The sequence below is a fragment of the Lepeophtheirus salmonis genome, chromosome 9, assembly GCF_016086655.4.
Source record: "Lepeophtheirus salmonis chromosome 9, UVic_Lsal_1.4, whole genome shotgun sequence".
Classification (NCBI taxonomy): domain Eukaryota; kingdom Metazoa; phylum Arthropoda; class Copepoda; order Siphonostomatoida; family Caligidae; genus Lepeophtheirus; species Lepeophtheirus salmonis.
In genome coordinates this window covers 516,292-528,303 of record NC_052139.2, presented here as the reverse complement: position 1 = coordinate 528,303, position 12,012 = coordinate 516,292, and the positions used below count along the sequence as shown (strand labels likewise).

The following is a 12,012-nucleotide window of genomic DNA, read 5'->3' as shown; positions in this document are numbered from 1 at the left end:
ATATAAAACGAACGTTTTCTATTGGTACTTTGTAATATAATTTATTTTATTATATAACAAAATCATTTAAAGAAAGGTAAGAACATCTACAGTAATGTTACTCGGGATCGATTTTATCTTTCTTAAAGACCGACACATCACTAATGTTGCCCTAGCTTAATAATGTTTTGTACTATAGTGAAAAACTACCAGGAAAAAACGATACTTCTTTTTTTCATATAATATATAGTTACCAACTTTGTCTATTAGCTAAAATAAATTATATACCACTGCTGGTTTAGTAGTTTTTGTAGTTTCCATACTAAATCCTTGTTAAAGGATCTATTAGAATATTCATTTTTATTAAAATACAAAGTACGATCCAAAATCTGGAGCATTTCTCCTCTTGTTAGTGAATAAATTTATATTTATTTCAAGTTTCGTTTGTTTTCTAATATAAAAACATCCGCAAGTATTGAAAATTTACAATTTAGTGAAAAGTTTGAGAGTCAAACTGGCATTCCTCTAAATTTCCTTACAATGTTACAAAATGTGGCAGTGTTATAAATTTCAATGTTACATGCCCTTATATTAACACATGTCTGACCGTCTCGAATAGGTGAGTTGTTCTGTTGAATAGGAAAATATAGTGTATATTCTGTTTGAATGGATAAGTGGTCCTAATTCATGCAATCTATGTTCATTTTGATATATGAAACTGTTTCATTATTGTATAGCCATTAGATTCTGCTTTATGTTAACAAATTTACATTTATAATCATTATTTATTGTTAGAACTTTCGTGTATGTGCAAAGTCCAACAAAAACTTCCTGCACATTCCCAATGCGGAACAGGTGTGTATACTGCATCCTCTAAATGAAGGACAAGTGCTTTTTTGTAGGAGAGGTATAACTATAAAAGTCGGAAAATGAGGAGATTGAGAGGGTGAGGGAGTGAAAATAAAAAGTTGTTAAGTATAAAATATAAGAGTACCCTAAAACATATATCTACTTAATTACTAGAGCTATATAATATGATAACACAACAAAGTAAACCATGTGTTACTTTATCTAGTGTACTAATACAAATTATATTGTTTTAATAAGGGGAATTAGTTTCTACATTTTTTTATTATATGTTTGTAAAAAGTTTTTTTAGAAAATACACTTGGGTTGTTATTGTAGGAATAATGTATAATTAAAATTGGGATTTCAGACATTACACACTACGTAGGTATAAATAGAATTATGCCGATCTGGTGCTTTTTGGCATGTTAAAATAAAAAAACGAAAATCACAATAGAACAATGACAAATTTAAAAATATTCTTTGGAAAAAAAAACTTAACTGTCATGAAGTTTCTTTAGATCAGCTACAAGTTACAAGATCATGGCAAGAATTACAGTGATGTCGATGCTCAGTTCTACTCTGAGTCCAACAAAGACTATCAATTATAACTTTGGAAGAAATCTTTAAAATTCATCGCTGTTATTTATGAGTACACAAGAATGGTCATTCTGGTTTTGCATATAATTGAATGCAGTAGAAAAGGAAGTTCACAAAAGCTGACAATAGCTGAGGAAAATACAATGCATTCTTCAGATTACCAATTTCAAAAAAGGAGATCAGCTAAAAAATAAAACAAACTTGTTCTTACTATAATCATGTTTTAAAAAAGATCACTGCCTTTTCAAGAGTTCAAGTTTTCTGAATCTTTCACTAAAAACCTGACAGACATCATTGAATGAAATCAATTATAAAAAAAGAGAAGAAAAAAATATTCAAAACTCGAATTCAGTCAACTTGATTGAAATCAGTAAATCCTACTATTTATAAAATAAAATCAGGTCTACCGGTAACCTGATTTAAGCGTATCAGTACACAAAATGACCGTATATAGTTTTCGCAAAGGATTTTATAACATAAAAAAACTGTATAAAGTCCAGCAGTCAAACAAATTATTACGTTCATTTTGTCAATAAAGTATTGGGAATGGTTAATTTAAGTGTCCCGCGCAGAATGGATTTAAAAACAATGTTTTTTCTAGCTCTACAGAAATATCTTTCATTATTTTACCATGTTTGAGTGCAATACGTAGATCAGTTTGCTTGCAACAGCTAGATAAGTCAGTCTATCTCACTAGTGCTCCACGATTTTTACAATGAAAAAAGTTATTGAAAAAATAATTTGCTTTAAATTTCATATTGCAAGCGAAATTTCAATTGTTGAAACGTTGAAAATGTAAGAAAAAACTTTTGTTGAATCAGTTTTATAAGAAACCCTTGCATATGAGTAGTGCAAAGTGTTCAAAGAGGACCGTGAGATCGTCGAAGATATGCGAAAACACATCTTTGATATCTGCAGTCTAGTGCATCATAAATTTGTAGGGTACGACCCTGCATGAAGATACTTTCTTTTAAAAAAGCTTGAGTGCTCAATGACTTCAGGCAAGTAAATAATGTTATAAGAACAATATGTAACGTTATCTTTCCTGATGATTTATCGTCTTTTTCCTATTATAAAAGTACAAATGATTTTCGTTACTTCTTTATTTGCTAAGAATATGAAATAAATATACTTAACATAAAAAAAGTAAATTGATGATATTAATGCATCAAAAATGCAACAATTATTGTTTTTTATTAAATCCGTTTCATATTTGGTGCGTCGACATCAATATAATTTTGAACAAGAATCGAGGAAAGGAAAAAAACCATTATATTTTATTGGGAGTTACATTATTCCCAATATTTTATGGTAATTGTTGAAAAGTGGACTTGGCCCCAAGTTCGCTCTAAGAATGCATTTAGTACAGCTGTGAAAATTATTTAACTACTCTACCAAAATAAAAATGTAGGCACTACAATGTATTACTTTATAATCTCTTGAAGAGTTAAATCAATTCCTAACAATTGTTTGAACCAGTGATAGATAATATCTTCTTTTTTGATCGCACAACTGTCCAATCAAAATTTATGGCAATGTTTTATTTGTGTGGTCTTCGAGATGATCATTTCATCTCATTTTGGCAAACATCTGAAAATTATTATTTTATTATTTTCATTACCTATTTAAGTCTCAATTGGCTGAGTAATCAAATTTGTAGAAGGAGTTACGATACCCAAGAATTTTAGCTAACCTTTATTGGATGTAAGAAACTTGGCCTTTATCTCTTAAAATCTCATTCTTTAACTGTGACCATAAATTTTGGGTACTGTTAGTGCAATTACAGAGTCCTTTAATGGGTTAATTATAATATTTTATTTACAATAAGTTATGCATAAAGTAACCGTACAAATTACACACATAAATATACTTAAGAAAATTTCAATCCTAACGATGAAGTGACGTAGCTCAGTGGACAACACAAAATTAGGAGATCAATTATCATGAACTTATCCGTTTAGTGTCTACGCACACACAGAAAAAATAGTCAATGTTGTTTTTTAACAGGCCCCACAGGTTTTTTTATAGGCCTCTACCAAATGGTTCAGATATCAATTTATAGTTAACAGTGTATTCTGAGGAACGTGGTTGACTTTTTATGAATTGAATAATAGTAAGATATAATTTTATGTATAAATCGAAGATATGGTGACTCTTAAAGTGCTCTACCAAACGGTCAAGCAGGGGGTTAAAGTACCCTGATTTGCTACACGGTTGCTCCTAAAATATAAAAACCATTATTGATTGTATAATTTTAACTAACAATTAATCAGTGTAACTCTATTTGACTAATTAATAAAATTTAACACCAGAACTGTTGGATTTTTTTTTTTTTTTTTTTTTTTTTTTGGATTTAAAAAAAAATCCATTTCAAATTCATTAGGAAATAACGTCTGAAAAATAAACAAATATTTATTTTGTAAAGTAACTGCACTTGAGTTAATATGAAATAAGTAATGCAGTATTTACGTAATAAACAGTATATTAACTGTCGAGATGGGGAGGGGGGCTGGTTGAGCATCAATCGGTTACAACAATAAATGAATCCCCGTTGAATTAATCTCAATTATTGATTCACAATTATTAAAGAGTTCATAAAGTTTATAAACTCTCTTTCGCTTCGTAGTCTCGGCTTAATCTACAATATTAAGTTGATATATTAAGGACTCAATATTTTCTATTCAATACCAACCAGTTATTTTTGATAGTATCGAATCCCAGTCCAAGCTCACTGAAACTATACATCTTCTTTATTATCTCAGTTTTCCTTTTAAGACAAAGATATCGCATCTGCCAAAAAAAAAAACTTAAGATGAAAACGAAAAATGTAAATCCGTTAAAGAGTTAAAAAAAGTATTTAAAAGAAAAAAAAATTATGAAATCTATTAATTTATTAACACTATTTTTTTTTTTTGTTATCTTAAAACTCTTTTTTTCTATGTTTTAACCGACTATAGGTCACGAAATCTACTTTATTCATACCTATATGAGTTTTTTATATTATTATGTACAATTTATTATCCAAATGAATAGAGCTCTAATGAAGTAAAACCTTTGTTATTTCATTTCCGTTGTATTCAAGATAGAAATACATATTTTAAGCCTATTCCGCTTGATGCTACCTATTCCAATCATTATTCACATACTATATGATTTGATCCAAATACAATATATAACAATATGGCAATAACATCAACTCAAGCTGGGATACTTTTTCTCAATATTACCACAGTATGATAAACATATCCGTTGATATGAGTACTATAATTTATATTAATTTAAAAAGTGATAAAGTCCTTAACCGAGGTTTTTAAGGTTAACTGAACCAGATAAAAATCATTTACTTGGTAATACTTATCATAAAATATACTGTCATGAGACGTCATGACATGAAAAATATTTTTAAATAAGAGTATGTTAAAGTATTCACGTTGCAGGAAAACGATAAGAAAAAGGAGGCAAGAAACAAGGCTCACCAACCAAAATTGATAATATCAAAATATGATTTAAAGTTCAAATACTGCACGATCAAATTGACTGAATTTGTATGTAATATGTTCATGTAAAAATTGAAACAAATATTTATAATATTAATAAATTGTTGGACAGTTTTTTATTGATTTAATATTGTTTTTGACTAATTAAAAAAATTATAATTCGTTTTTCCCTGTTTCATCAAAAAAATCCCAGATTGACTTTATGCTATCGCCACACATATGATAAATCAATATCGAAAAAAAATTAAGGATACAGGAAAATAAGAAATTTTTTTTATAAAAGTTTCTGTTTATTTTATAAAATAACATTTTTACAGGATCAGGACTCAAAAATTAGAATCCTCTTCGAGATATAGCCTCAGTTCTAAAATACAGACAATTTTCTACTTGGCGCCATTCAAAAGAACTGACAAAAAAATTGAATTTGATGTTTGTTTTGTTTTTGTGCGATCAAAAATGTCTGAGCAACAAGCAAAACGGCAGAGGGTGTGCAATCATCTGTGCGCACAAGTCGATCTCCAAATAGAAGATCTTTAGAGTGGATCCGGTTCTAAATAGGAAAAATATCCCATCATGGCTCAATCAAGAGCTCAGGTTAACGGAACCTTCAGGACCAAGCCTGCAATTCAGGTCATGGTTCTCGGCCTTGTTGCGTCCGACACAACAAGATGCATCCTCACTTCTACAAGGCAACAAAAAAGTCAGCACGGACGCCTACAATATGGTTCTTAGGTACCATGGTATCCCATGGTTGAAGAGCACGTTCTGAAGGGGCAACTATGCGTTTACTCAAGACCCGGCTCGGCACACACTACCAAGAAGGTTTCTGCAGGTAGAACATGGATTCTTTCTGTCCAGGCAGACATATGGTCTTCGTCCTGACACGACATGAACCCCCTGGACTTGGCTGATTGGTGCATCTTGGAGGGTAAGACGACAGAAACAAGGCTGTGATCACGGAGGAGTGGAAAAACTTACCCTCAGACTTCATCAAGGTCAGCTGTGGTTCTGTTTGTCCCCGTATAGAAACAATCATTCATAATGGAGTAGACATATTGAATAAAAAGTGTATAAATTTTTTGAATTACCAACTTTTGCTTCAAAAGTTTCCTGTAAATAGGACTAAAAATAATAGTATGTAAAAGTGAAACTGGCTTTTAACTTTTTTTTTTTTTTGATTTTTGAGTTTTCACCCGGTACACAAATACATTTACACGCCATGATAATTAAAAATGAAATTTGTGTTTATTTTGGTTATGTTAAAAAAAAATCGAACGTCTATATGGTAACCTAACAATTTGAAGAATGTTTAAAGAAAAGCAGGGAATATGTCATCACAGGTTACGTGTCGTATTTTATTAACTCACAGGAACGTTCAAACATGCTATGAATACAATTGAATATAATAAGAAAGAAAATTCACTACTTAACAGTAGAACAAAGGATTGTAACGACCCCCATTAAACGACGGTGGATATTAAAAATGATACCCACTTATATTTTAATATTTTTAAGTGTTGTTGGTTCCTAAAATACAAAAATAATGCCTTTTCAGTGATTTTTTGTACAGAATAACATCATTTGTACCAGCAAAATCGGAAATATTATAAACACTCGTAATGGCCATCGGCGAAAAGACGTTTTGGTTTAATAAGGACTGCCATTTGATCTAGAATATCAACTGTACATGTACTTAGTTCCATTATAATACTGAATTTATTGTGGTAATGTTTCTTTGTCCATCTAAAACTTTTACTTATATTTTTGTGAACAGAGATCAAAATTTTTTTTTTAAATCTCTTTTTTTTTATAAGAAGTCAATCTTTAGCAAATTTTGTGATTTTTTGGGAGCCTTTTGTTCAAAGGATATTTCTTCATGAAACAATTAATAGTTCCTAAAATACTGCTAATCAAATATTCAATATACCAATTAGTCGTAAATAAATACATATATCTTCTAACAAAACTAATTAAGGTTTTCAACAAGATTACATAACGTCAGGCTTGTATCAAAACTTCAAAATAGTCTTTCATAGTTAAAATAGATTAAGGTGGTTGGTCATATTCTTCATCTGCTTCAAATTCAAAATAATCACCTTTTGAGTTGGAGTACGATGTGGACACAAAATAATATCTTATTTCTTCTATGAATAATTTTTTCTTTGACAATGAAAGGAAAAATCAGATTGGTTAGGTCAGGAAAATATATGTTATATTTTTAAAAGAAAGGTACGAAATTTCTTTCTAAAGCTATTTATTCATGTCTAAACTTGCCTGAGATTATTCATAAATAGTTGTAGTGATTCACTTTATTAACCAAATGATTACTTTTTAAAACTTTGAATTTTATCTTTTTATTAATACAATGAGTTATGAAAATTCAAGAACTTTTAAGCAAATACAAACAAAAAGTTTCTCTCAATATTACATTGAGTCAGAAATGGACATCAAGAAGATACCCTCGTCGTTCTAGTGTTAAGATTTAAATAATGATGATATCAGCTACGGAAAAAAAAATTTATCCTTCAGATTACAAAAACAAAACAAAATTATAAAAAAAAGTAATTCTAATTTTGTAAAAAGGAAATTTATGAAAAAAGTCATATCAATACTTTTTCAAATACCTTACATATTTAGAGAATAGATCCATGTTTGTGTTTACGAAAGTGTTGTTAACTTCATTGATAAAAAACTTCACAGATATTCTCAAAAGTTAAATAGTTATTTTTTTTTATTTTTTTATTACTAATTACTTAATTTTTTCCACTTGATTAAATATAAGTTATCTGTGTAATTTTATGATTACTTTGTAGTGAGCATTATTCCTTATTCCAGGGTATTTATTAACATACTTCAAAATTTACATTGTATTTTTTATCATATATCGACAATATTAATTATGTTCACTGATCAATATTATGAAAATTGATTGAGGGAATTTGAATTACCAATTGATTTTGAATCTTTTTTTCTGAAATTTTTTGGAAAGACAGTAGTGAATTACAATATTGGCATAAAATTGGTATATATGGATTTCTTAAGTCTTACTTGTCTTATTTTTTTGTAATGATAAATTAAATATCAAGTCAAACCGTGTTTAATACCCAAAATTTTGGGTGTAATTTTGTTTTACAATTTGGAATTATTTTCATTTTTTTTCGTGAGTTTAACTTTAATTTTTTATATGTTACACTTTTAGATTTTTAAACATACTGATGTATATTTAATTTTTTGCTTAAAATTCCATCGTTAAACTATCTATTAGCTTGCTATTTTTTTCCAATTCCCATAAGGTCATACTTTAAATATTTATGTATATTAAATAAATTTGTGATTTTATATAAATTAGAGAGGTCATTAAATATAATATTAATGAATTGACTAATTTGCTGGAAATAAAAATCTATTATTTAAAAGTTTGATAAAATCAGTAAATTAGTACAATAGTCAAAGAAATTTTAAATTTATTGGGCAAATATGGATAGAAATGAATTATATCATTACTTCAAAACAATAATAACATTAATTGTCTCTCACCTTTTTATAGACAATGAAGACAATAGATTACCTGGAAAAAAAATATTTGTAAGATTAGTATTTTATTTTTTAAATGTGTTACCTAAATAGTTTGAATACAAACAATAAGCACATTTATAAAATTATATTTACCATAAATAATATTAGTTCATCAATATTAAAACGTATTAAGGATACTTTTGACTAAATCAATAATAAAGGTGAAAAATAAGATATAATATGATATTAATATCCCTTTTTCTTGGAATTATAAAAGTAAGAGATTAATAGTTTTAGTTTCTAGTTTATTGATAGATTTTTCAACTAGCCCAATGTATCTATTTTTTCCCTTATTCTTTTTTACGTGTTGTACACGTATGAAACACTTTATATTATGTCGTCGTACACTTTTTAAAATTTAGAAAAACAAATGACGTCATCAATAATGCATATAAAAAATTGGCAAAGACAGAAATAAAGCCGAACAAGACTTAATTTTCTTCTAGAACCCATTAAGACCGATTTAAAAAAAAGTTATCTAACTGGTTGGATGGAGTTCTACGGATTAATTAAAAGTAAACATTACACTTTGACAATTACTCTATCTGAGTTATAAATTATATATAGTTAGTTATGATTGGTCTTAGATCTGTCTTAGAATATCAGTACTTGGGACTGGTCTTTAAGACCCTCAGTCCATATGATAATCTATCAGTAATAGAACTGATTAAAAAAGAATAAATAAAGTTAAGTCATCATAGCCTAAACTTTATCATTTCTTTGGACTGATATGCAAGACTGAACTGGATCGGACCGAAACTGAACTGGACGGGAAGTCAGTCTTCCGTTCTAAATAAGGCCCGCCACAACACTCAAAATATGTATATCATTTATATTTCCTCCTCTAGGAGTGAAAGTAAATCAAACATTAAGTTCAAGAGAATAACTTCAGCAGAGTGCTTTGTCCACTAAGCTATGACCAATTTTTCCAATGACCCACTCATTTCCACCGATCTTCAGGCAAATATAGGATTTCAATACGTTGAATAATATACATTTAAAAAGGGGCATTGTTAGCTTTCATCATTAGGGCGGGGTGGGGGGCTTAGCCTATAAAATTATACAAACTGTTTTGTAATTACATATATAAATAGGCATATTTTATATATATACTGGCAGAGTGTCCTCGCGTTGCAGGGCTGAATAGAAGGGCATATAAATGAAGTATAAATGCAGGAAAAGAGATAGATAAGGATGAAGAAAGAGACTGAGGGAGATGAGAAGCAGGGAGGGAGAAGAGAAAAAAAAGGAAACCAGGTATTATTGTGTCAAAAACTGGCTTTTAATGAGCTTGGAGTAAAATTAGTAAATTATGACCTTTGCAATTGTTCATAATGGCCTAGAAGAATGATTGACTCATTGCATAAGTACCATAAAAATTAGTGAATTCAAATTTAGCCCGTTCACTCGATGTTAAAATTTGGTACATATGGGATGACCAAGAGATTTAGAAACCAAGGACAGAACTCCTCTATTTGAATCCAAGCCGGCAATTTTTTTTAATTATTTACGATAAATTAAAAAATTAGACTGAATAATATTTTCAGAAGGATAAATAACTGACACACACTTGTGGAACTCTCCTGACAATTAAGTTTTTGTAATTAAGCAACAAGTGTTTACATATGGAAGTATTAGAGGAGAGTCCAACCCGTCCCTTACATACTTTAACGCAATCATCGATATCCAAGTGCAGATGAAGAAAGCTTCGACGAGCCCTTTAACAAAATATCAAAATAACAAAAACATGTCGTAGCCATGAAATGATTAAATCAAGAGCTTTTTAGTATCCATTAAAATTGAAGTCATTGTAGAGAAAAAAATATTTGTTTTATCAATGACAAGTTAGCAAGGAAGGTAGTGAGAAGCATTTTCTCCGATTTATAATACGGATCATTTGATTATTAATATATGTGTTATCAAAATATTTATTTAAAGTTTATCATTCAAAACCTTGAAGTTCTTGTTATCTATTACCAAAAAAAATATTATTCTTTTTAATTTTATTAATTTATAAACAAAACTTAATTTTTTAATTGTTGTAATAGTAATTTGCTACAAGGACTCCTACAACATTTCACTGTTTATATTCTAATGCAGTTAGTATCATCTCTATATAAATTATAAAATACCGTCATATATTAACGTGTCTGAATCAAACAACCCTTCAAATAGTTGAATTAATAGAAAAAAATTTTGAACTTACTAGGTCTCTCAAACTTCTCAAAAGTTTAGTAATATATGGAAATAATTATATATAAATACTTCTACAACAGTAAGAAACTTATCCATTAAATTTGTTTAACTGTGCATAAAAGTATAATAAATTATTTAGATATTGTGAAAGTCGATTAAAATTAAAAATATATAGAAACATATGTTGCATAAAACATAATTAAGCTTTGAAGAATTTTAAACTATTATTATTATTGTCAATTTTAACATAAAATGGTAATTATATTTAATTTAAATGGATATAATACTAAGATATTGTAAAACTTATTTCCGAGAATGAATATATTGCAACAGCGAAATGTTATTGTTTTTATATCATCATTAATAAAGCATTATACTTTTTAAATATTATAATACTACAAAAATAACTATAGATCTAGAAAAATCTAGTTTATAAAGTAGCTTGCACAAATAGAAATATATATAATTGTTTTGTGCAAATAGGGATTTAAATCATCAGTAAATGGTTCAAAACTATCAATATTTACATCAATATAATTTTTGATGTACAATTATATTGTAATTTTTCTCAAATTTTTAGTAAAAGAAAAATATAAATATTTTACGTCAAACATAATTTATTTGATAAATTATGAAAGAAATAACATACACTGAGACGAATTGGTATAATTGTTCCATGCAAAAAAAAACTGTAACTGTAAAAAAACTGTAAATAAACATGATAATACCGATAATTTGATGAATGTTTTGGTGGAAAGCAGCTCAGCTGTGATGACGTATCATTAGCTCAGCTACAAGCAGCTGAGACGAGGAGAGAGGGAGATAAATACGTAAACATAAATGTTCTATCCGGTTATGTAAATATCAAGGATATGTAGTAGAAAATGAAGTTCACTCTTCAGGAGTTAGACAATAATGAAACTAAAGAATATTCACTCTTTAGTTTTCCAACTCTAAAACGAGGAACAAGGTTTAAATGCACCTGATTTTTGTCACATATAATATATGAAATGATTGTAGCTGATCTAATGAAACGTCATAACCGGTAAGCTGCTCTCCTCTAGTAAAAAATTTTAATTTTTCAAGGTTGATTATTGGTTTGGTTTTTTTTAGCAACCCAAAATAAAAACAATTTTATTAACTATATATATGAAGATTTGAGTAAATTGAATAAAGAATACTCTTTAGTGCATCTGTGTTCGTAATACTTCCTTATCCAAATTTCATAATGAAGTTACCAAAAATAAAAAATATACTAATTGCTTCATTTTATACACTATTGTAATTTATAAAGAAGAGTTTCATTACAAAAAATGAT

At 28.4% G+C, this 12,012-nt stretch overlaps 1 protein-coding gene across 18 annotated transcripts in view; it reads right to left on the bottom strand.

Annotated features, from left to right (window-relative positions):
- LOC121124502 (uncharacterized) overlaps nt 1–12,012 on the bottom strand; it is a 156,068-nt gene that overhangs the window by 97,206 nt on the left and 46,850 nt on the right. For all 18 annotated transcript variants that reach the window (XR_011781722.1, XR_011781724.1, XR_011781727.1 and 15 more), the window contains one exon: nt 8,460–8,490. The gene's annotated coding sequence lies outside the window, so the exon portion shown is untranslated. The remainder of the gene's footprint in view (nt 1–8,459; nt 8,491–12,012) is intronic.